This window comes from Dermacentor variabilis, chromosome 4 (assembly GCF_050947875.1).
Source record: "Dermacentor variabilis isolate Ectoservices chromosome 4, ASM5094787v1, whole genome shotgun sequence".
In the NCBI taxonomy this organism is placed as follows: Eukaryota; Metazoa; Arthropoda; class Arachnida; order Ixodida; family Ixodidae; genus Dermacentor; species Dermacentor variabilis.
The window spans coordinates 98,922,451-98,945,709 of record NC_134571.1 but is presented as its reverse complement, the minus strand read 5'-3'; the positions used below and the strand labels follow the sequence as shown (position 1 = coordinate 98,945,709).

The 23,259-nt window shown below is 43.4% G+C and overlaps 1 long non-coding RNA gene across 1 annotated transcript in view; it reads left to right on the top strand.

Annotated features, from left to right (window-relative positions):
• The first annotated feature begins 2,496 nt into the window (after positions 1-2,496).
• LOC142577861 (uncharacterized) overlaps positions 2,497-23,259 on the top strand; it is a 34,476-nt gene continuing 13,713 nt past the window's right edge. Inside the window, exons 1-2 of the long non-coding RNA XR_012827082.1 lie at positions 2,497-2,724; positions 16,295-16,398. This is a non-coding gene — a long non-coding RNA (uncharacterized LOC142577861). The remainder of the gene's footprint in view (positions 2,725-16,294; positions 16,399-23,259) is intronic.

The window sequence follows — 23,259 nt, the reverse complement described above, 5'->3', positions numbered from 1 at the left end:
GGAGCCAATGTTTCGACAAGTGAATTTGTCTCCTTCGAGGCAAGCGAAAGATGAAGCCAGCCTTTGTTGACTCCTTATGATACGACCGAGATAAAGGTACTCCGGCATAAAATCTACGGGCTGATTGGCGACCATGAATTCTTGTCCCCTTGTGAGACTATTGCACATTACCTTTGTCTTCTGCATATTAATCTTCAACTCGGTCCTTATTCTTTCTCAGTTAAGGTCCTCAATCATTTCTTCCAATTCACTCTCAGTACTGCTGAACAATACAATTAGTGGTTCATCCTCACTTGTAAGCGTTCCCTGCCTAATGGCTTACATACTTATAACCGTGCTGTCATTGGAATTGAAGAGATTGTCTCTCCTTGCTTAATCATTTTCTTGATTGGTATTTTTGTTACTTTTCTAATGGAGAATCATGGTATCCGTGGAATTTTTTTAAATATTTTTCAAGATATTGACATATGCCTCCTGTACTCCGCAGATTTCTATGTTGCCTGATTGATGACATGGACGAGATTCATTGTAGAATATATCTTCCTGAAGCCAACCTGTTCTTTTAAAAATTTTCTTTGTGCATATATTACACACAACTGAAAGCAAGCTAACTGGCGTTTAATTCTTTCATTCTTTACCTTCTCCTGGATTATATAAAGATATAGATATATAAAGCGGCACCTGGAACAGTAAGTTTCAAGTGTAACGAGTACTGAACGCACGGGATAGAGAGATTAGTGGCATCTGGAAGGTATGGAGATTAACCTGAAGAAAAGCTTGCGGTTTGCTACTCCATCTTAAATGAGGAGTAAGAGGATACAGAAATTAAGGCGAAGGGGAGAATGGAAGCACATGCATAAAGAGAGAGTGAGTGAGTGAAACAGGTACAAATAAGCGTGAGAGAGACCTGCCTTTCCCATGGCATTTCTTCAAGACCCCGTAGATGCGGCCATTGCTTTCCCAAATGAAAATGGTTTAAAATTTTAAAAAGTGTCATGAAAGCGAACAATATCAACGACGCAGGAAGCAGGCAGCGTGCGTACATTTCCTCTGCACTTGACCAGCTGCATCCTTTTCAGGTGACTCGCCGAAGGTTCGCGGTTTCTCCGGCAGTTCGGCGCGGCTGACTCCCGACTCTAAATCTCGAACCTAATTGGTGCGGCGATTCAAGAAGGTCGCGTCTGAACTCGAAACGTACAGGAGCTTTAGAATATCCCCGCAAAATTTACGGCATCGAAGGTGCTGGTACTCACGGCGAAATCTCCCAGCCCTTTGCGCTTTCGCGTAGATATGCTGTGCTTATTAGAAAAAAAACAATAAAAAATAAAGACCGAACAGCTAAAACACCTTCCAGTAACTTGTGCTCATAAGGCTTGCCTTTCGTAAAATTTATGAGAGGAATACTGATACGAGAACTGAGTCGCAGAACTACTCTAAATATTAGGTGGTTAAAATAACTGCGAAGCATTAGGTTTTCCGCCCTAAAAGTTACACGAAGCATTACGTAAATTGTGTTATACAGTCCTACGCGCGAGCGTGTTCCAGGGTCATTGAGTTAACACCTCATAAAAACTTACGTACAGAGTTCATCAATTGTAATAATATTTAATTATACCTAGGAAAATTCCGATTCCTACACCCGTGAAACAAAACAAAATGTAGTAAATGCATGAGGGCTGCACAGTTATTTTTACCGTTTAACAATGAAGGATGTCGTACACTGCTGATCGAAGTATTCGAAGTTTTAGCAGCGTCGATAAACCGTGAGAAACATGTTCGTTCAATTTCGGTAGCATGTCCCTCGATTTCTTGTGATGCTACAGCGGATCCATAACATAACAGGTGACGCCTTTTAACGCACCAAGTAACAAACTTGTTTACAAGCTTGCTTTTTACTGCTATAACAGCGCTCTCCGTGCAACACTTTCCCGCTTGAAGAGGCCGAATAAGGTTCACGCTGTCCGGAGAACGTGGTCTGCCTTGTATCAGCTATGTCGTTGCCTGTCACGAGCTCTTCACATTCGCTTGAAAACACCATGGCGTCCCGAACTATTGGATCAGGAAAAAAATGAAATAAAACATACAGAGCGTCAATTAAGGTGAACGACAAAATGTATTATCAGATACTTTGTTCATCTCCCCATCAACCGAAAGTGTTGACAGCTGCCGTTCTTAACTGCGCCAGCTTTTTATCATCTTAAGGCGGATGCAAACAATGAGGAACAACAAGGAAGACGGAGCCTACAACACGTTCATGTACGAGCGGCAGTGCGTGAAAGCAGGTCTACCCGTACGACAGAGCAAACACACGCTTCGTCGCTGTTTGCCGAGAACTAAACGACTTGCATCGAGCACTCGCGAAGCGTGGCACGCACTAAGATGGCTGCCATCGATGCTCGTCAAACGTTGTGAGCAAGCAAACACCAAAAAGTTCGTTAAGTAACCTGGAAAGAGACGAGGCGACGGCGCCGAACTAGCAGTGCTGAAGCGGCTAGGAGCGGGAGCGAAAGAAAAGAGAAAAGCGACGGGCTCGGCGAGAGTGCCAGCAGCCGTCGACGACAACGCGTGCACGCACGCCCTTCTACTGAGGCCTCTCGATGTGTACGGCGGTGAATGCAAAGAGGCTCCGTCTGGGCGATCGCTGAGGCCCGAAGTCGTCGAGCAACTGCGCTCGCATACGTGCCTGAAATGGCGTAGCCCAACTTCCCCGCCGCAGCCACCCAGGTGAGCGTGGGGTACATACTTTCAAAAACAACAACAGCAACAACAACAACAACAACAACAAGATTGCTCTCAAATCCTAAGCTCATCTCCCCTTTCTAAGTACCCTTCATGCTCACTCCACGACGTAGGTCTCAAGTTTTTTCTCTATACCTACTTTCGTTTTATTTCAACCTATTTCTCCGCGTGTATTGCTTGCGTCTAGCTTTCACTGTTGTCTGTGTTTACCTTAGCAGTTCGTAGTCTCTCCTCATGCGGTGTGTGCAGCGGCTATCTGGGTTCGGTGAACTCTGCAAAGCATGGCACTCTTTCTAGATTTACAATGTCATCACTGAGGTCCTAAAAAACACCGGCCATATATACATACATGCTGGGAATAGCGAACGCTAGGCACATTGTCGGGTTTGCATACGCGCATACGAACGAGCGCAGAAGAAGGATATTTGAAGGCAATGTTCAGCTAGTCGTTTATTTGTTGTCCACGGATTGGTTAAATTTTTCTTAGAGAATCGCGCGCTTGCAGGCACCTAAGGTAGCCTTCAATCTCCTTTGTCGCAGAGTCCCAAAGAGCTCTCAAGCATAGCAACAAGCGGTCTGCGCAGGCTCATTTGCTAAAAAATGAAGGAGAAAGAACGCATTGCGCAACGTCTCGAAAAGCTGAGTTCGGCCGCTCCATTTTAATGCCGGTGCTGCGGCGCCACGGCCACGAGAATGTCGGAGTCAGCACGGTCGTAGCGGCGCTACCAGTGCAGGTGCTGCGGAAGTTCTCCGCTGACAGAGATGAAAGGACCCGAGCGTATCCGTACGAGCAACGGAACCTATTACTTTCGAGTATTTCCTCTGCGAAATGGGCAATAATGATAGTCAGACTAACCCCCGCATTCATAAATGCATCTTAACTTGAAGCCCGTGCTCGACGTATGTGACGCCTGGCATGAACATGCCCACGACGCTCATTGCATTTCCTGCGGCGCGTTCACAACACGCGTAATAAAAAATCAAGTCAAGCAAGGGCTTCAAGTTAAGATGCATTCATCAATACAGGGTTTTAGAAGAGCGTGGGAGATGAAGATGACGACGACAGAAATTTGTTCCGCAATCATGTGAAAGGCAAGATGAGGTAAGCATGTCATCCCTACTCATGGAGAAAAAGACAGCTTAATGCTGAGGGTGTTCTCCGGCTATGTCGGCCTAAACTCCGGCTGCGATGCGTCGCCTGTTCGAAAGACGGACATGCTGCTGAGGGAGAAACACGAAAACTCGCTCGCCCCAGAACACGGAAGAACGAGCGGACGCGTTTAACGGTTCAAGTTTGTTCATCCATAGTTCGACATGCTCAAATTTGGCCGAACTAGTGATGTCTCCGGAGTCAACATGTCGACGAGGTGCAACTTGAGTTGCTGACGGAAATCACGAAATAGGTCGGGCAACATTAGTACGATGACTTATGCATCGAATGAAGGCGACACCGTAGATTCGCGACACATAATTGCGCTGCACTTTCTTATCGCAATGTAACGGAATGTAATGGTGCATGTGGGATAGAAGAATAAAAGAAATGTTTCGGGCTTGGGCATCAAAACCCGCAACAAGCAACATCAAGCAGCGATCCTTCATATTTAATAACACTTCTCTGGGATTAACTCGCAGTGAAATTTTTCAAGCAAAAGGCAATGTAACATGGTGTTATCGCACAGTAGTGCCCCTTAAAAGAAATTTATCTCACAAAAAAGCCAACAAAATTAATCGCGCTTCATGTACATCAAGATTTATCCTCCTAATGTTAATAAATGTAAAAAAAGAGTTTTAATTAGTAAAATGCCATCACTACTCGGGAAATAGCTATCTCCTATGTTCTCAAATATTTCTTTTTTATTCTTTACTTGTTGCTCAATATAAGCCCCACTTCGTCTGGTTAAGTGGTTCGCGTTTTTACTAAAACGTGAAACCTTTTCCTGACGCTCTTTCCCACTTCTCACTCCACATATATTCTTGTCTTGACGTCAAAAAAACTAAGTTCTTCGAACTTATGGAATAATCTTGAACATCAATTTTTCTTTGTTTTGGGTAGTTACCGATAATCTTTTTCTCCTTACCCCATGCTAATCTTTTCTGACGTGCAATGTTGCTATTAGTACTGTGCCGATAAAAGCGCTTCATCATCAAAATTTCCATCGAATTTGTTTTTTTATTCATTTTCTGTGCCTGTGCACTCACTTGTTATTTACGTTAATCTGAGCTATTACTTGTTTTGCTGTGTATGTTTAAAATACATCATGACATTCAATATGTGCTATCTCTCAGTGTCAGTTGATAGTATAGATTAAAACAAGGCACCTGAATGAACCAAAAGACTAGGCTTAAAGACGAGAGATGATTAGACGGCGCAAGAAGTTTGGAGCTGGAAGGAAGAGAATGAGTAGCAAAAAAAGAAGGAATAAATAAAGATAAACGAAGTTGTGTTCCAGAGGCTGGTGTTTAAGAAAATAAATGTAAGCTAATATATGTGCTCTAATTTTCGCTGCCCTTAAAGAGACACTCAGGCCCCCCATATATTTAAGCGCTAATGACAGGACCTCTTGGCGTCTGCGCTTTCATGAAAATTAATGTTAGTTCTCGCCGGATCCAACCGGAAATGAAGTGTCGAAGCGGAAGAGATTATACGCGCACTGTGCTCACTGTTTGCTTTAATTTCCTCTTCTGGTTCGTAGTAGCAGTCTGGTCAGGACTTGATGGTGGGCTCGAGAAGTTCAAGTAGCTTGTCGCGCACGCGTGTTGCTTCTCGCTCCAGCGCTAAAACACTGCATCGTCCAGGCTAGTAGATACGTGTTTGAGAGTCAAGCCGACATAAATTTAAGGGGGGGAGGGGGTGGTTAAAATAGCATATTGTGGCTTCGCGATGTCTGGTGACGAAGGAAACAGAGCGCGTATTTTTTTTTTTCTCCAGAAATCCCAGGGATGACACGCTCGGACCAAAGCAAAAAATAAAACAAGAAACGAGAACTGAACAATGACCTCCATTGACTTTCGAGCTAATTTAATATCCTTTCATAGAAAAAAAAATGTGATTTGTTTAGCAGAAAGTTGTCCGGAAATATAGAAGATGCACTTCGAGAAAGAAATGGAGAGGAAGTTCTGTACTGGACTGGCAAGGCAGCAAATTATCCAGGATAGGAGCGAAGCGGGAAATAGCTTTTGCAGGCGAATTTGATTTAACGCTTGTTCTACACTTTCCGCAACAATTTCAACACTTCACCTGATACTGAAGCTTTATGTTCTACAAGATATTGCCCATTATAGACACTGCGTACATGATGAACTCACAATAAAAACATGTTCTTAAGCCTAATAAAACAGGAGGTTGCTCCAGTTCTTCATGATGCACATTTTGACGACTGAGTGAGGGATTCGTGTCTGTATTTAACGAGAGCTATTGCGCCAATATATTTACACACACGAACACACTATATATATATATATATATATATATATATATATATATATATATATATATATATATATATATATATATATGTATAACAGAGATATGGCTAATATTTTTTTCTCACTGGCATTTGACAGTTAGTGAGATAAACCGGTATCTCCACGGGACGGGTCTCCGGTGGTCCCCCTCCTCCCCCCCCCCCCCCCCCTGCAAAAAAAAAACAACTGTGCTTTAGCTCTTCGTGCATGTGATCTCATATATGCCCTATGAACTATGATCCCGTCTGTACGGCGGCCGCACCCTACAGAAGAGATCAGAGGTATTTATTTAGGTGAATGTTTGAGGTCTCTAAAAAAATGGGCGAGTAGGCGGAAGGTAGCACTGGGTTGAGTTGTGTGTAGAATTAGTTTCACTGGCTGGAGTTTTAAAGCGCACCAAAATGCAAGCAGACGCGGGGTTAAGTGCTGCCGCCATCGGTGGGAGTCGAACCTACAGCTTCGTGGTTAGCAGATAAATGTTATGACCAGTGAGCTACGACATAAGTTGATTCGGTCATTAGCTTTAAAGCCAGCCTAAAATATGTTACCTAATTAGGGCCTGCAGTTGAATCCTACTAATGCGGAGATTGGAGATGAAGGGAAGGTCTGGTGTTGAGCCAAAGCCTGCGCTCATTAAAAGAAATCTTGTTAACAACGTACCCTTGCGCTCATTGAATAGCCATAAAGTGTTGTGTTATTTCTAACCATTTTTTGCACTACGTTAGACATTATGGCGCTGTAATAGACGTGGTGTTGCACCAGTCGTATTACTCCACGCTTGTGCTGAACTGAACCCTGCATTTTGCTTTCTCTGAACACGCTTTGGCTGTTTGGAAATACAGCCTGAATGAACCCAGCAAATGGAACCAGTACATGCACTTTTCATAATAGTGACCAGTACAGCTTCTTTCTTACAAGAATGCGCACATCTGTGGTGATCTCATTCCGACCTTAAATAAAGCTCAATTTGTTGCAAACGAAAGTTGGTTTTCTGAAAGTCTATAATAACCTTATAAGCAAAGCACGCTATAAAGGGGATTATTGAAACCAAATGCAACCATGGAGTGGACGAAAATGCATTGAGGAAAAGAGAGTTTAAAGGGACACTAAAGTGAAAAATGATTTCTGCTGCATCAGTAAATTACCTTTCTACAATACCAAAAACACCACTCTTACAACGATTAGATGTTTGGTAAGCCAGAAAAAGCGCAAGAATGAAATACGGGTGGCGACGCCTACTTGAGTTCCCGCACCTGGTGGCTGTGACGTCTTGGATTTTGATGGCGTCTGCTAGGGCCTACCAATTATATATAACGGTACAGATTGACTACATTGTGTTCTAAAGGAAACAAATATTAAACATGGCAAGTTTCGGGAACCTTTACTCTGCCAACGCAGCCCAAATGCGAAAACATATTTTGGTATACCTGACGTCACGCTGACGTACCGGTGCTGGGGTATCGGCGCGAAATTCAAATACTGATACTTGGACATTTATTTTCTCGTCTAATAATCAAACAATTTTTTGAAATGACTGCCTGCAGCGTTCTCAAACAGTGCTTCATTAGTCTAAACTGATTTATTGCTTCGCTTTAGTGTCCCTTTAACAATGAGAATAGGCTCTGAACTATAGCGGTCTTTAGAGCAGATGGTAACGTTCGCACCAGTAGGTTTTGGCCAAGCTCCCGGTAAAGTTCGCAAACTAAGAGTGCTCGCTCAGCCTCAATGATCGGGTTGTTCTCCAGACACTTCTCATAAGCTGTCACCACGTCGTAAATCCAAAGAAAATGCTGTACAGGTACACAACCGTTCATTGGAGAGGCAAACGTAATCCCTTACTTCTTAACTTAACCCTCGTAATTTGCTTATCGGGTAACGAGCTCAAGCTCTCTGTTAATGGCCTAGAAGAGCTAATGCTTACTGCACACTATGCTAGGAAGAAACACTTTGTGGTGAGAAACACTGTGCGAAAAATTCGTGAAGCAGAAAGAGGTAGCTCTGAACCATGACCGGTAGTAGGGGGTGACGGAGGTTCAAAATAAATGAGGCTTGTTGGAATTTTAGCTGAAGAATAAAAATCCGGCTTTAGTTGTGTCCCAGAAAGAAGCAAATGCGAGTCAGAAAAGGGAAGGAAACGTCGTGGTATTGTTCTGTAGAGTTTGCGTGATCTCGACCTAGCGGTCTGCTCCACGGGATTAGGAGAATAGTAAAGTAAGGCAAAGAGATTGTTGATTTAACTTCCAGCATGTTCAAATTTCCTGTACTCAAAACACGCTTGTTTACATTGGATAATGGAGTCTTACTTGCTCTTTAGAGTGGCTAGTTCTGGAAAAGCGCAGGAACATAAGTATCACTCGAAAAACAACCTTGCACTTTGCTAGTTTATTAAATATTGTTGGATGTCAGGCGTGTACATAACGCAGCAAGGCGTTATTTACACAGTGGAATTCAATAATATTTGCAAGGCCGGCATGGGACTTTGCCTTAATAAAATACTTATCCCCTGCCTCCGAAGTTCCCTGAGTTGTCCTGTAAGAAATTGATGTTGTCGTCTTTACGATGAAGAGATTTGTTTAGGGTTCAACGGTAAAAAAAAACAAAAAAAAACATCCTTTATGTATTAAGTCTAATTTTGCATTTATATCGGGGGATGCCTAAGGTTAATTATGATTTTCATCGGTTTCTGCTATCGCATAAGTGGTGTCGGACCATGCTGTGTATATAAAGAACTGCCACACGCAAGTTCTTTGTTTCCTAGCCGATAGACATACAAAGCATATTGGTGAAGGCAGCAGCGGTAGACTCCCTGAAACGCTGCTTATCAACAAGAAACCAATAAAGTCAAATAAAACTTACCAATTAGAGATCTGTCAGCGTCGCCATCTGCTAAAAAACGAATTGGTGTTGGAGTAAAGACTGTCTCAAACTGTTAAACTGAAACTTTTTGGAAACTTGACTGAAACACGAAAGCATTTTGTACCATATTTTAAAGATTGAAATATCTAAATTTGCGCCAAATTCGCTAAAGCAGGCGTGATCTCACTACTGCTCGGCATCAAGCCTGCAATTGCAACAAGTGCGCAAAGTGAATCCTTAAGAAGTTATTAAGAAAACTTTTTCTTGAACTACTAGGACATTAGGATTTCTAACTGCGGGTTTTGTTTTGCTGACTTATCTACAGATCTACTTAAGTATACGGAGCAGGGCTCACAAACAACAAGATCACAAACACATATATCACATATACAAGGTGTCCCAATTTAGCCAGACTTAAAAAATATACAAATGATACGTATCTGGACAGAACCAAGGTAGTGTTGTTTATCGTCGGTTGGCGCATACTCAGATTATATTTTTCATTCCGCCTAAATATATGGTTAGCGTTAATTAATCACTAGACTTTTCAAATATTATAATTAAATTAAAAATGTCAATGAGAAAATTGAAGAGCAACATGAGAAACTCCTGATACAGCTCTTTGTTGCTTACTATATACGTGCTACATACAAGCGTGGACGCTTGTATGTAGCATGTATGGACGCGAAATTGTGGCGTGACGGGCTTCTCTAGGCACTTTGCATGTGTGTATATATATATATATATATATATATATATATATATATATATAATGTCATCATGCCGGTACTGGAGAGACAGAGCTAAGCAAATTATAGAAAGAGAGGGAGGTTAACCAGAGTTAAAGCCTCCTTGTTGCTACCCTGCCCTAGGGGAAGGGTAAGGTTGCTTAAGAAGGTAGTATGTGTAGACACTGGTTACGGGAAAGCGTAATGCCTATACGGACGTACGAATTTGGCCCAAGTGAAAGAAAGTAGGCTGAAATTCAAAGAAGCTTGCTACGCCTTTTGAAACAGAGTTATACTTGGCATTTAGCCTGAAATTATGCATGCGCCGTAGTAGAGTATTCTTAAAGGCATAAATTTATATGCGGTGAGGTTACAAAGGGTGGGAATTATCGATAAAAGCTTAGATATAAGACGAGAAACAGCCAGCCACAGTGAAAGGTTATACACTGTTTCAGACGGCAGACTTCTTTCTTATTACTATCAAATACTCCGCGGTACCGACTCCTTCAATATCATGGACCTTGCCGTGCTTGCTTACTGTTTGAATTTTCTTTGCTGTAGCGCAACTATAAAGCAGCCGTTATCCATTTCAAGCTTCTTTTAAGAATAGCAACCAGCGAAACATGGTGATCCAGAGCAAGAATAGATTCCGCATATTGTTAGGTATTTGTTTTAAAAAAAACGCTTCTTTATAAGAGCAAGAAAAAAAAAAGTTAACTTGTGGGAAACTATGCGCGGGTTTTTCTTCTCTTTCATATAAAAGGCACCGGAGTTCTGCCTTCTTTTTGTGCATATTTTCGCAGATTCGTTTCTTTCAACTCAACAGCAAAACAAACAAAAGTTAAAATTTAAGTCAACATCTGAGGCTAGCAAGAAGAACAGCCCGTGTTTGCCGGAGAGCATGTCGGCGAGGTATGTATTTTTAGCTGTCCAGTTTTCCTCTTGCTTTTTATCGATGCCAAACGGTGATACCCGGGAGCTTGGTTGAATCCAATCAACGTTTGCATTTCACTGCTTCGATATTTCTTTCTTTTTTTATGCGAGCCCCGCGTCTTTCATTCGTCCTCTCGTCTTTTCCTAAGTGCGCTAGCTTGAAAGGGCACTCCGACAGCACAATCGGTATGCGGGAGAAAAATGCACCAGAACCTTTCACTGCTTTTACCCTTTCTAGCGAAGCGAACGTGCGCGTTCTTGACTATGGGTCGCCGAGAAAAAGCCTTCCATATTGGGGCTCCCTGAAACCATTCCGCCCTCTATTATTTCGCCAAGAAAAAGCGATCGAAAGTAAAAGCAAATACAAAGAGATACCGTGAAAAAGACGGAAGAAAATGCCGATGCCGATGCCGTCCCCGCTGCCAGTGAACGCTAAAGAGAGAATCGCAAAAGGCAGCTGCTCCAATGTTTGCAGTATACAGCACCGATGCAATTCTAGAAGAACGAAGACAAGATTGGCACTTGTTTTAATGGCAAAGCAAACTGCTTTTCCTGAGCAAACTGAGAATTAAGGTGATAAGGAATGAAATACAAACACAGAAAAAGGAAACGAAACATCACTGTTCGTACTATTCGGGTGGAATGTATTCAACTCTATACAACAGGAAAAGCGTTTGTCCCAATAACAGCCGCTAGCCGGCGCATCATTCTTCTAGAGGTGCAGAAGCTGCGTGTTCAGTGGTAATTTTTTTCTGCAAAGAGAAGCAGTTTTAACACAATGAATCAAAAGAAACAATGATTCGAACCTTGACAGAACTCACATACGATGGTCTAGAATCATCGGCTTGTGTGTACGTTTCGCCGGTGTCAGCTGTTGCAAGTAAAAAGCACGCTCGAGGAAAGTTATTGACGAACGATATGAAAGCTTTCTGTTTGACGGGGACGCTAGCACAAAAGGTGCCGACAAATACAAATGCAGGTCGAATATGGTGCTAAAAAAAAAAAAAAACGGGGAAGGCGTAAGAGAAGGCCACGAATGAACACGTTGAAGAAGAGAAGCTTCTGTTCAAAACCCGGGCACCGGCAATTTTGATTGCCTATTCTTCATTGCCTAACAAAGAAAGGGAACTTCAGTGCACAAGCCCAACAAAAAGAAAAAAAAAGATAACCGTAAGCAGAGGAAATTGGAGGCAGGGGAATCTTCTCGAAATGGCGTGGCCCGACTGTTATCCGGAGCAGCCAGAGCATCGGCATCATTTCCCGAGAAGAAAAACGAACTTGGAGACAGAACTGGTGCCCTGTGGTTGAAGAGGGAGAAAGCTGCGAAGGAACAGTTGAGGCTGAGACGCCAGGAAGGAACTATAATGGAGCAGAAAACAACTATAACCATGGGAAAAAAAATTTAACAAGCTTTGTATCTTTCTTTTTTGTACGCTTTACATTATTACAAATCAGAAAAAAAAATTAATGAGAATAGAAAGCGTGAGGCAGTTTACACAGCGAGCACCCTTCGCGGACGAAAAATAGCCAAAGTCAATTCCGGCGCTCGCCTCCTTCCACAGATCGAGTGAGGCGGCTCGCTTTTCCTAGATGCTAAGGCCGAGAAGCCGTGGCTCGTGCTCTTATATAGAAGACCACGAAAAACGCGTGCTGGCGTACAGGCGCCTGGTTTCACGGTTTCGCCAGTTTCGCGAGGTCGTCGATAGAAAGACTGTCGAGCTCCTCCTTCTGCCACCCTCAGCTTGCTGCTGCTTTCACCGCTGCTTTCGTTCAGCAGCATTTCCAGCGAGTTTCCTTACGAGCAATGCACTCATCGCTTGCGACACTAGTTTTTTTTTTTCTGTCTCTCCATCTTTCTCTTGGATTGATTCGCAGGGTCATTTCTCAGATTTCGAATGCGGTGCATGTGTTGCGATGGTTGAAGCGCCTTGCGGCACGATGCTTCACAGTCTTTTTTGTAGGCGCCACAGGCAGGCCGGTTCATTTTTCTTCTCCGTACGCTTCAGTCAAGCGGCGTCGAGCATGTAGTCAAAGCTGACGAGTGGGTTACTGGTATCGTTATTTAGCGTTCTTTTCGTGCTGCCTCATTTTTTTTTTTTTTTGATGCCGTTGTGTATCGGGGGGGGGGGGTGAATTTTCCAAGAGGATCGTTCGTGGACAGGCAGCAGGCCACCTAGACTACGCCCTCACACGAGACGCGGTCAGCCAATAAAAAATTAAGCTCAGTCCCACAATCAAGGTTTAAACATTCTGAATCTTTTTGCTAGAGCAACATGATATTGAAAGCGCCATTGGTGATTGACGTCACTTGTTGATGTGCGACTTCCAATCTGGGTGACATATTGATACATGCATATTGCGTGTTTCTTGTGGACGATACACGCGGGCGCCCCGATAAAGACGACAAACGCTCTCTGACTCTCGAGCTCTCGGCTGAACTGGCCAGCGCTGCAGTTATCCCTTGTACATATACCTTGTAAATAGTCTCGAGTTCTTAATCCTTCGTTCGCGTAACAATATGAAAAAAAAATCTGTTTAAAAATTCTACTCTATGACAAAAGGTCATTTTATATCAGTTCATTTGCGTAGTTTATTGTTTTAATTCACCAGGGGCATCTTATGCGCAACAATTATCTGCTTTCGGCGCACTGCCATACACGGATGGGGTTGCAACAAACTGACCCCGAGATCTCGTGCACAGGGGCACAATGCTGTCTACATTGAGTCTTATGGAGACTAATGCTCTTGAAGGAATGCTTAAGTAATTCTTATATACGACAGCATCAGGGGTAATCGCCCTCGCCATTATCAATTGCCGGTGTATTAAGTGATCCTCCCTGAATTTGTTTCTGCTACAATTGGTAAGGTTGCGGCTCCTGCGTGCATTTAAGCCTGTCTGTTTTTTTTTAACTAACTCCGAGTCAACGTCCCCATTGAACTTCATCCTGAGCATCCACAAACACTTCAAAGCGAGGAATACAAGATTATATAAACAAGTCCTCAAACACGAGGTTGATTATTTAGAACCACCAGGCCTGTCTGTGTGAATTGGAGTGCACTTTTGTTCTGTAAATCCCACTCAACAACGCGCCGATTCAAGTGTTTTACGTCAGCTTCTAATGCTGCCATTCACTGTCCTCTCTAGGCCTAACTCAGCTCAATAAATATTAGTTTCTGCCAATCTATGGGCTGATAGGTCCGTTTGTATAGAACAAACAAGTTTTTTTTTCTTTTTCTTCTTTCAGTGGGCATCACATTCCACACAATAGTTCGTGAACGCTTGTAACTTAGATTGTCTATTAAGGATTCAAGTGTTTTACGTCAGCTTTTAATGCTGCCATTCACTGTCCTCTCTAGGCCTAACTCAGCTCAATAAATATTAGTTTCTGCCAATCTATGGGCTGATAGGTCCGTTTGTATAGAACAAACAAGTTTTTTTTTCTTTTTCTTCTTTCAGTGGGCATCACATTCCACACAATAGTTCGTGAACGCTTGTAACTTAGATTGTCTATTAAGGAACTGCTGTGATGTTTTGTTCTCTCGTACAATTCATTAAATAATCAATATAGCACTTTCAGTGGTGCAGGCTGTATCAAAAGCTCTTGAGGTGAAGTTAATTTTGTCAACTGCCTTTAAATCAGGCTGTTGGAAACGCCTTTTGGTGACCAAAATGTGAGCCATTTGGCACGATACGCAAAATAAATTCTAACTGCATATTAAGATGGGTGTGTTCTACATTCATTATTAGATCGTTAATGAATATCGTGCTTTTTAATTTCCATTAACACACGTGAATTTCCTAAATGAAGAGCAATTACACGGATTATGCATTCGAAGATGACAAATTTTTAAGAGTGACAGCTCTTAATGCGTCACAATTGGCGTGGCGTAGCATGAGAATTGTTCTGATAAACTTGCTCAAAAATTAGATATGCGCTAGCGCACTATCCTTACAGCTGCTATGAAAAAGGTTTTAGTGGATATGTGTAGTAAATTAGACACAGTTTACTTTTTGCTCATGATTAGAATGAACAAACTAGGTAAAGTTTCACAGAATTACAGCTCATGAACTAAGTGCGACAAATCCTTCGGGTTCCATATAGTGGACACGCCAGCATGCGAAATTGCAGGAACGCTGCATGATCTCGTACATCGTCATCATATTTCATACCAAAGCTATCCACCCGATGCACAAACTGGCAGAGTTGGAATATGTGTTAATATAGTAGCAAAGAAAAAGGTAAATGCATGAGAAAAATTCTTTAATTTCTGTGCCACTTGCTTTTTTTTCTTTTTAATTTTTTTCTTGCTTGCTTTCGTTTTTGTGTTGCCAATGGCTGAATTGTCAGGCCATTGTGGCCTTCACTCCACGATGATAGGTATCAGCAAACTGCAAAGAGCCGTCTTCCCAGTGACACCTGGGAGGGGGGGGGGGCATTCTGTACGAACCCACTTAGTGGACTGTCCATTTCGGCTGGTGCTGATTGGATGCAGCTGTACGAGAGAGGAGGAGACGAGCGGCCCTAGCCAATCAGCAGCGGCCGAAATGAACAGTCCACTAGGTGGACTCTTACAGAATAACCCCCCTGCTGACGTTTTCCGCTTGACAACGAACGCGTTTACTCCACTCCGCTAGGCGCAAAGTAAGCAACGTCTTAATACTTGTACGTTTTATGTAGTGACTCACTGTTTGAAAATGCAAAGCATAAGTGACGTAACTAGGACGACTTTGTTGCTCATAATTCCTTGCCATATAAGCTGGAGCAACCAATGGCTGATACAAGTTTTCTTAAATTGGGCTAACCAATTCTTGAACCTAATTAAGCGATTTTCCGTAAAGAGGTCTGGGCTTTAAAAGTACCTTTGAGACTACATTATAAATACAGGTGTAATGTTGCGATGTATTCCTTGTGAACGCAGAACACGGATGCGCGGACTAGCACTAATTTGTTGGCTAACACGCACTTGTTGTTATAGAGGCCGGCACCAATATACTGTGCACAAACATGCCCTCCGCGATACGAACGGATGCGAAGGCGGGGTCTGATGGGCAACGAAAGCTTTGCTTTATTCCAGGACCAAGAAAGAGTTCGTTAGCCTGCGACTCAGAAACCGAAGAGCTGCCACTTTGAGAGGTGGCGGTAATTTTCTGGTGCTGCTGTTGGCAAACCAGAAAAAAAATATCTCTAATCCGAGCGCCTCATTCTCCACCTACTGCGGATAAAATGCTGTGCTCAGGCAAGTCTGGCCCTGTAGGCAAGGAAAGAAAAGAAGCAAGCAAATGAGCAAAAATGCTCCAGGATAACAGAAAAGGGAGAGTTTTGAGGAACGTCCGACGGGGTTACATGAAACTCACGGCATAGAACGGGACGCGACCTGTAAACGAAGGAAAAGCAAAGGCGCGAAATGGCGTTCTCGTCTATTCGTAGTTGCGGTTGAATGTGCGAGCTGTGAAGACAAACAGACGGAGAAATAAAAGACTTGAGCTGGGCGAAGCGAGCTCGAGAAAGTAGAAGTACGATTTCTTTCTTTTTCTTTTCTTTTTATTTTGTTTTGTCTTGTTTGTTTTGCAGGTGGACGAAGGCGAGCGTATCAATATGTATAGAGGAACTGCGGTGGACGGAACGAGACAAAGGAACGAAAAAAGAAATAGTAAAGAAAGAACCGCGCCCGACAGGTGAGAAGGTGCGGCGAAGGGAGCGGAATTTTAATGCGCAGCCCGGAACCTAGTGCATAATATAAGCGTGTTCAACGCGGACCCGTCGGCAAGGCGCGCGAGCGCGCGCATTCCGCCATGACTATTTTATCGGAGAATGGGCCCTGTGCGGTGGCTCCTTCCGCCCGAGCAAGAGTGCGATTACCGACGCTGCCCGTTCCGTGCGGGAGCGAGTGGCAGCAGCGTGTGTAACGCTGGCGACCGCCGTCGTCTCGGACCGTTACCTAGCGCTTCTCTTATTCAAACATGGATAGAATCCTCGAAGATAGGCGCACTGGCGTGCGCCACGCGAGCGGGCGTTCGGCGCCGAGGAGGAATCGAGGAAGAGGCAGAGGAGGAGGACGAATGCGAAAAAGAGCGACGAGAGCTCCAGCGCGTTCTGCCCAGCGCCAGAAACAGCAGCGCTCGTCGCGTACGGGCGCGCCGCTAAAATAAGAGAGATAAACTAGAAAGAATGTAACCGGCTGATAGCGACGGGACCGAATACCATTTTCGAGTGAACGCGCCGAGAGGGCCAGGCCGCCGCCGCTGCTCGGTTGGAAATTCACCGCGCACGACAAGTGGCGCGAACAGACACGACTGGGAGGAATCAATTTGCATGCCTTGCATTTGCCTCAACGGTGTCTTTGTTGTTATTTCTTTATTTCGCCCTTTCGTCTCTCACGATCTGGTTATGTGCCTGCCCGCAGTGTGCTTTTTTTTTTCGTTATCGTTTTTACGTGTCTTACTCGCGCGACCTAACTCGCTTGGTTATTCCGGTTTCGAGGAGATAACGCAGGGTCATACCGCTTTCGTGCGCGAATATTGTTTTCTTTTTTTCAATTTTTCTCGGGAATTATATGGAGTTAAGGAAACTAAGTGTTATGTGGTGAAAAACTGACGTGCGCAGCTGTGACTGAAAGCGGGAAAAAATACTGTGTGCTCTAGTGGGTGTCCTCGGGCGCTGCGATTGTTTCAAGCAGCCGAAGACGCATGCTCTTGAAGGAACATGCCATCTCTGCGGTAATATTAGATCGACTCCATTTTACAGTTTCGTTTGATAACAACATAACAGAGTATATACTTTTCCCCCTTCTTTTGTAGGGAGAGCCGATACAAGTTGGAAATAGTATTCTTCTGGTACCAGGTCGTACCATTCAGGCGGTGACAGATTTAGGTAAAAAAAAAACGTTATTACCGCTTCTGATTCTTTAGTATTTGTGTTGCGCTGTAGGAACTTGGCAACAACAGAGTCTACTAAATTTTCAATGAAGGGTGTTACTTTGGGCATGCGTCAGTGGTTCTGAGGGCAAGGATAAGAGATCAGCACGCAAAAGAACGATAAAACATGGGTGAAAAAAAAAGAAAAGAGATCACCGCCTCTTCCACTCCGTTAAGATGGCCGAAAAGCGAAGCTCTGTTTCTTTTACCGATTGTTACACCATGCAAGTTTAGATTCTCAAGCAGCTTATATTGTAAAGCTATTTTTTCACCACTCTTTTACCTCATTTTCGCTCTTGCATGCTTCGCGTGGTAAGCCCGCTTTAGGAGCGTTGTCGTTTAAACTCGGCGTCTCTGGCGCACAGCTCGGCGTCGGCTCTATCACGGCGACCACGTTCACGACCCAGTTCTTGCTGACGCTCGCGATAGGCAGCTTCATCCTCAGGAGTACGCACTACTCGTGGTCTGTCCATCGTCGTACCTGGGATGGAATGTGCGGAATCACTAATCCAAAGCTCCGTATTTTGGGTGCAAGGCCCACTACTGGAGATTCAGTCGCTTCAATCGTTTTAATGATTGGTTGGATTGGTCTGACGATTGACGCGGCTGCTGGCACTTTTTACTGGCGCAAGAAGTGCCAGCAGGCAAGCACTCCTAGTACCGCGTGTCAATCTCTGGGCACTGTTCGTTGGCCGCAAACCGCCAGCATAACATTTGTTTCTTCCGCGGCAGGGCAGAATCAATCGTCGATATGTTCGATGCCGATCTGGCTCAATCACCAAAAATGCACCGTTTGACAACCGTATAACATTCGCGTATAAGATAGCATTCGTGGAGGCGAAAGGGGGTCATTCCAATTCCTTTCTCCTGTTGAGCTCTTATTTTCCGTTCGCGTTAGGTCACGTGGCCCCTTTTTAGCGAAGTGCGACAATGACGTCACAGGGTCAGAATGAACAGCGTCGCTGTAATGTAAATAGAAGAACGTTATGATTAGGTTGTCAAATCACATCGTGAAGCAGCAAATCATTCAACTTCAAGATGCTTAGTACTTGTCGTTGACAGACAGTTTAGAGACAGTTCGCCCCTTTACCTCTTTCCCGCAATGCAGGGTAGCAAACCAAGCGTGCGTCTGCTAAACATGGTGCCTTTTCTCGCTTACCACTCTCTTGTCCTGCCTTCCCCCTCTCTAGTCTTGCTTCCCTCTCTGTAGTCATCTCTCAAGGCTTCTATTTTTAATTTTTGCTCCATACACGGACATTACCATCGTGTTCCATTTTCAAACTTTTTAAATCCGCCACACTCGTTTCTCGGCGCTTAACATTACTGGTTGGCGGCTGAGCAGTGTCCCGTACTTCCGGTGCATCCCATGTGGAGTAAACCCGCTCGTTTTCCGGTGCTTGTCCTTACTGCTTTGTTGTCCTCAACGTATTTAGTTTGTGGCTAAGTGGCACTGGCGTGCAGATATGCCAAGGGTGCGGTAGCGGTTTCCCTTCCCTGCTGGGCGACATAATTCCGAAGGAGGTCATATGCAAAGACAAACGTGCAACGTGTCTTGAATGCGCGCCAGGGCACCCAAGGTACGTGGCCGTATTCATTTATTTACAGGTACTGCAATGTCCCACACGAAATTTAGCAGGGCGGGTTAGTACAATCAAGAGTATTACAAACAATTGCCGGAAAAGAGAAAAAAAAACATGTTGAAAACGTGTACACAATCAAAACCAGGATAAAACAAGGGAACATAACAAGAAATTCTACAAACAGAGCCATACAATGAACAACACTAAATCCCGACAAACTTTAGATGCACCACGAAAATGCTTCAAAGACACGGCTTCAAGACAGCGTCATTTTTTTCAGTTTGTTCCACTCCCTTACTGTGATCGAAAAAAACAAGTACTTAAAGCAGTTGTCGCGCTTTCGAAACGGTGTTAGGGTTAGATCATGGCGTCTTGTGACATAACCGGCAGAAAAATATATTCAAATTAGCAAGATCTATCTTGTTGCGCCGGTTAATTATCTGTTATAAAAATTAGAGAAGGGAAACTCTACTTCTTTTCATTAAAGAAGGCAAGTTTGCTCTCGCTATGAGGGCACTTACTGATGTTCATTCAAAATTATCGTAGATGAAACGAGCTGCCCTTTTTTGCACGACTTCAAACGGGCTCTCATTGGTAGCTGTGAACTGATCCCAGAGAATGACAGCGTAGTCAAGTAGTGGCATCACGGTGGATTTATAGGCACGGAAACGATCACTGGGAGTGGAGTGCCTGAGGGCCCTTCTAAACAAGAAACGTATTGTGTTAGCACTGCTTGCGACGTGATCAAGTTCTTATTCAAGTAAATATTGTTACTAATCCAGCGCTTTAGATACTTATAATGCTGTACTTTAAAGAAGAAATTATTGTTTCAAGATATTGCAATTTTAATGGCTCTTTTTTATGTGTAATGAATTTACGTATTGACTGTACTGATTGTAGATGACGAAGTGCAACGCGATTATGCATTTTCCAAGCGTCACACCAAGCGATTGCTTTTTGAAATGCATTGTTTTGAAACACTTGGTCAACTGAGCTTTTTTGCTTGTCAATACATAACGCAATCATCTGTATATAATTTGATTTTAACAGATATGCCGCGCACAATGTCATTGATAAGTACAATAAATAAAAGCGGCCCAAGCAATGATCCCAGGGGTATCCTAGAGTTTACTGAAGACATTTAGGATCGCTGTTTCCAAAATACAATTGTTGTCAGTCGGTTAGGAAGCCTGTAATCCAATTGGCGAACTGTAAGTTTTTCAGCATCTTGTCTACTTGAAAAGTTAATATTTTGTGACACTTTGTCAAACGCGTTCAAAAAATAAATGTATATTGCATCAGCTCGGACACATTGTTTACTACAACTGAAAAGCCGTGGACGGTTTCAATTAGTTGAGTACAAATGGAATAGCACACACACACACGCACACGCACACACGCACGCACACACACATGCGCGCACGCACACACGCACACACACATGCTCGTGGCCCACAAGAAGGTACTACTCACTCACAAAGCCCCTGAAGAATATCCTCACAATATGAGCGTTAGACGAGCTACGACGGAAACTTTCCAGGTTAAAGGAAAGCAAATCAATCATTGATACATTATCTGCTCGTGGAAGGTTTCGAAAATGTGAAGCCTGGTAATTTTTGTTGACATCAACATCACTGAGGCTAAGAAGAACATAGTAGAAGAATAGCACCGCTAAGGAAGGAAACATCCAGAAAGAACCTGTTACACTCCTGCATTCGTGTGAATCCCTCAACAACTTGAATCTCCTCAACTGTAAATGATAAAACCGTCATTGCTTCACCTACGTTATCGCTGCAATTTTTAGATACATTGTCAGCCAGTCAACATCTAATAGATGAAAATATCCGAATAAAATTATTCGATTAGGCTTAGCGTGTTGTCTTAAATAGTCATTTATAGAGGAAACTGCAGGGTTGCGAGGCCAGTACATGGATGCTATAATATAGCTGAGGTTACCCCTTTAGGCTTCACAAAAAAACACACTCAATATTGGGCACTTCTGCAATTAGCAATGTGTTTAGTGCGCTTGTGTAAACTATGCATACTCCGCCACTCCTACTACTGCGGTCTTTCATGTTAACCCTGTGTCCTGCTAGAACAAAATCACTGTAGTAAGTTTTGTTGGTCAACCATGTTTCTATAATTATCATAGTCGTAGACATGTAAACGTATAGCAAATGGGGTTTATTTTAGCCCCCTTTCTTGTTGGTCTTGAGTACTTTTCCAAACTGTTACTGTTCTTCACAGTCGCGCAGCCAGAAGTATTCCGAAACCGACAGTGAAGTGTCCTTGAAGTGTCTTTAAGCTTATAACAAGTCTTTCGGATGGACATTTTCTCCCGATAATCCAAAACCTTATGATAACTTAATGTGACCTATACTCAGTAAAGCGGCCGAGCCTGTGATTTCGCGCAAAGCCATTTGCATCAATCCCAATCCTTTACTGTACAATTCCTTCATTAAAATTATGTTCCAGTTCTTCCGGCGTCTAGTTCCTCAATTCATGTAAACTACACAGGAATAAATTATTACGGTGTCTCCTATTTTACAAGTCATCCAGTATATTTTATTTGCAAGTAAAGCTTCATATAAATGCGATGCTCTACTCTCGAAGTCGAGCGCCTCATCACCTATTTTAGCAAGACAAGAAAACCATTTCTTTAATGTTTCGATTGTATCGTTTACTGCGAATAGTTTCTTATCAACTTTTCTGCGACGATTGTATAACGTCCATTGTTTCCAATATTTAGCGTTGCCAGGCCAGTAGCTCCACCAAGGTCTCAGTATCGGGAGGACCATGATTTGTCTCTACGTCACGACAAAAAAATAAAGGTTTTGATAAGAAAACAATACTCGACCACATTTTTTACGCAAGCTGGGCAAGGAAGCAGCAACAGAAAAGAATGGTTACTTCGATGAAAATACAAAGGCCAGCGGTCACCAACCTGAAGAACAGAGCAGAAGTTATTACTGAGCATCCCGCCGGTTAATCTGACGCGTTGCCCACTGGAAAGATACGCCGGTGTCATTCCTTTTGTAGTGTCCACGTGAAGCGACATCAGAAACCTGGCATTTGATGTGCGTTCTGTCATGCTGGGGACGCTCGGCGCGATGCTGTCGGTGTAATCAACACGTGGCAATGGCTCATTTACCAGACGCGTACTTCTGGTCGACTTGCTTAATAATTGGAAGACTGCCACTCGGCGACAGCTGGCTTCCGAGAAGCGCAGCCATTACCGGTAGAAACAAAGCAGAAGGATTGCTGAGCATTCCGCCCGTGGAGCTGCCGCAATGCCCACTTTAGTCCGATCGTCCCCTGCGAATTACAAGCGTATCAAAAATGATAGTGTGCACTTTTACTAAACCGCTGGATATCGGAAGTTACCAAGGTCACTAACTCCTGCTACAGTAGCTATGCCGTAAGCGTGATAAATTATTGTACGTCTTTACGAGAGGTTGCATAATGCAAAAGTGCCAATGTCACCCTTTATTTTAGAAGCGCATTAAAAATCAACGTGCATATAAAATAAATATTGTGAGATTAAGAGCATGTGGAATCTCTGATTGCCCACGAATGGCATTTTGGACGTTAAAACTCTGTTTTCTTTTCTATTCATAGAAGCTACTGCAGGAAAGTAATCTGTCACTTGAACACACTGCAACCTATTAAGCGAAAATCTGCAGTATGCGAAAAAAAAGAAACTCGTGAGGAAGGCAGGGGCCCTGCAACGAGCAATTGAAAAGAAAAAAAAACAGCAGATGAAAGTATGTTTTATAGAGAAAAAGCTGGTAGATGGTTGTCGGCATGGAGGCCGGCAATGTTCTTGTTTAATAATCTTAAATATCCCGAGCGAACCAATTGAAGGGCAGTACCCATTTCTCGTCATCTCTCGTAGACCTCTTATGTGGCAAAACTTACTGGCATGGACACACAAAAATATCGGAGGAGCCCTGAAGTATGAAAGCATAGATAGTCTTTTAAACAGGCAAGAATGACCAAAGTGGAGTGTTTGCTCGATTGGTAGTGTGTTCATTAAAGTGTT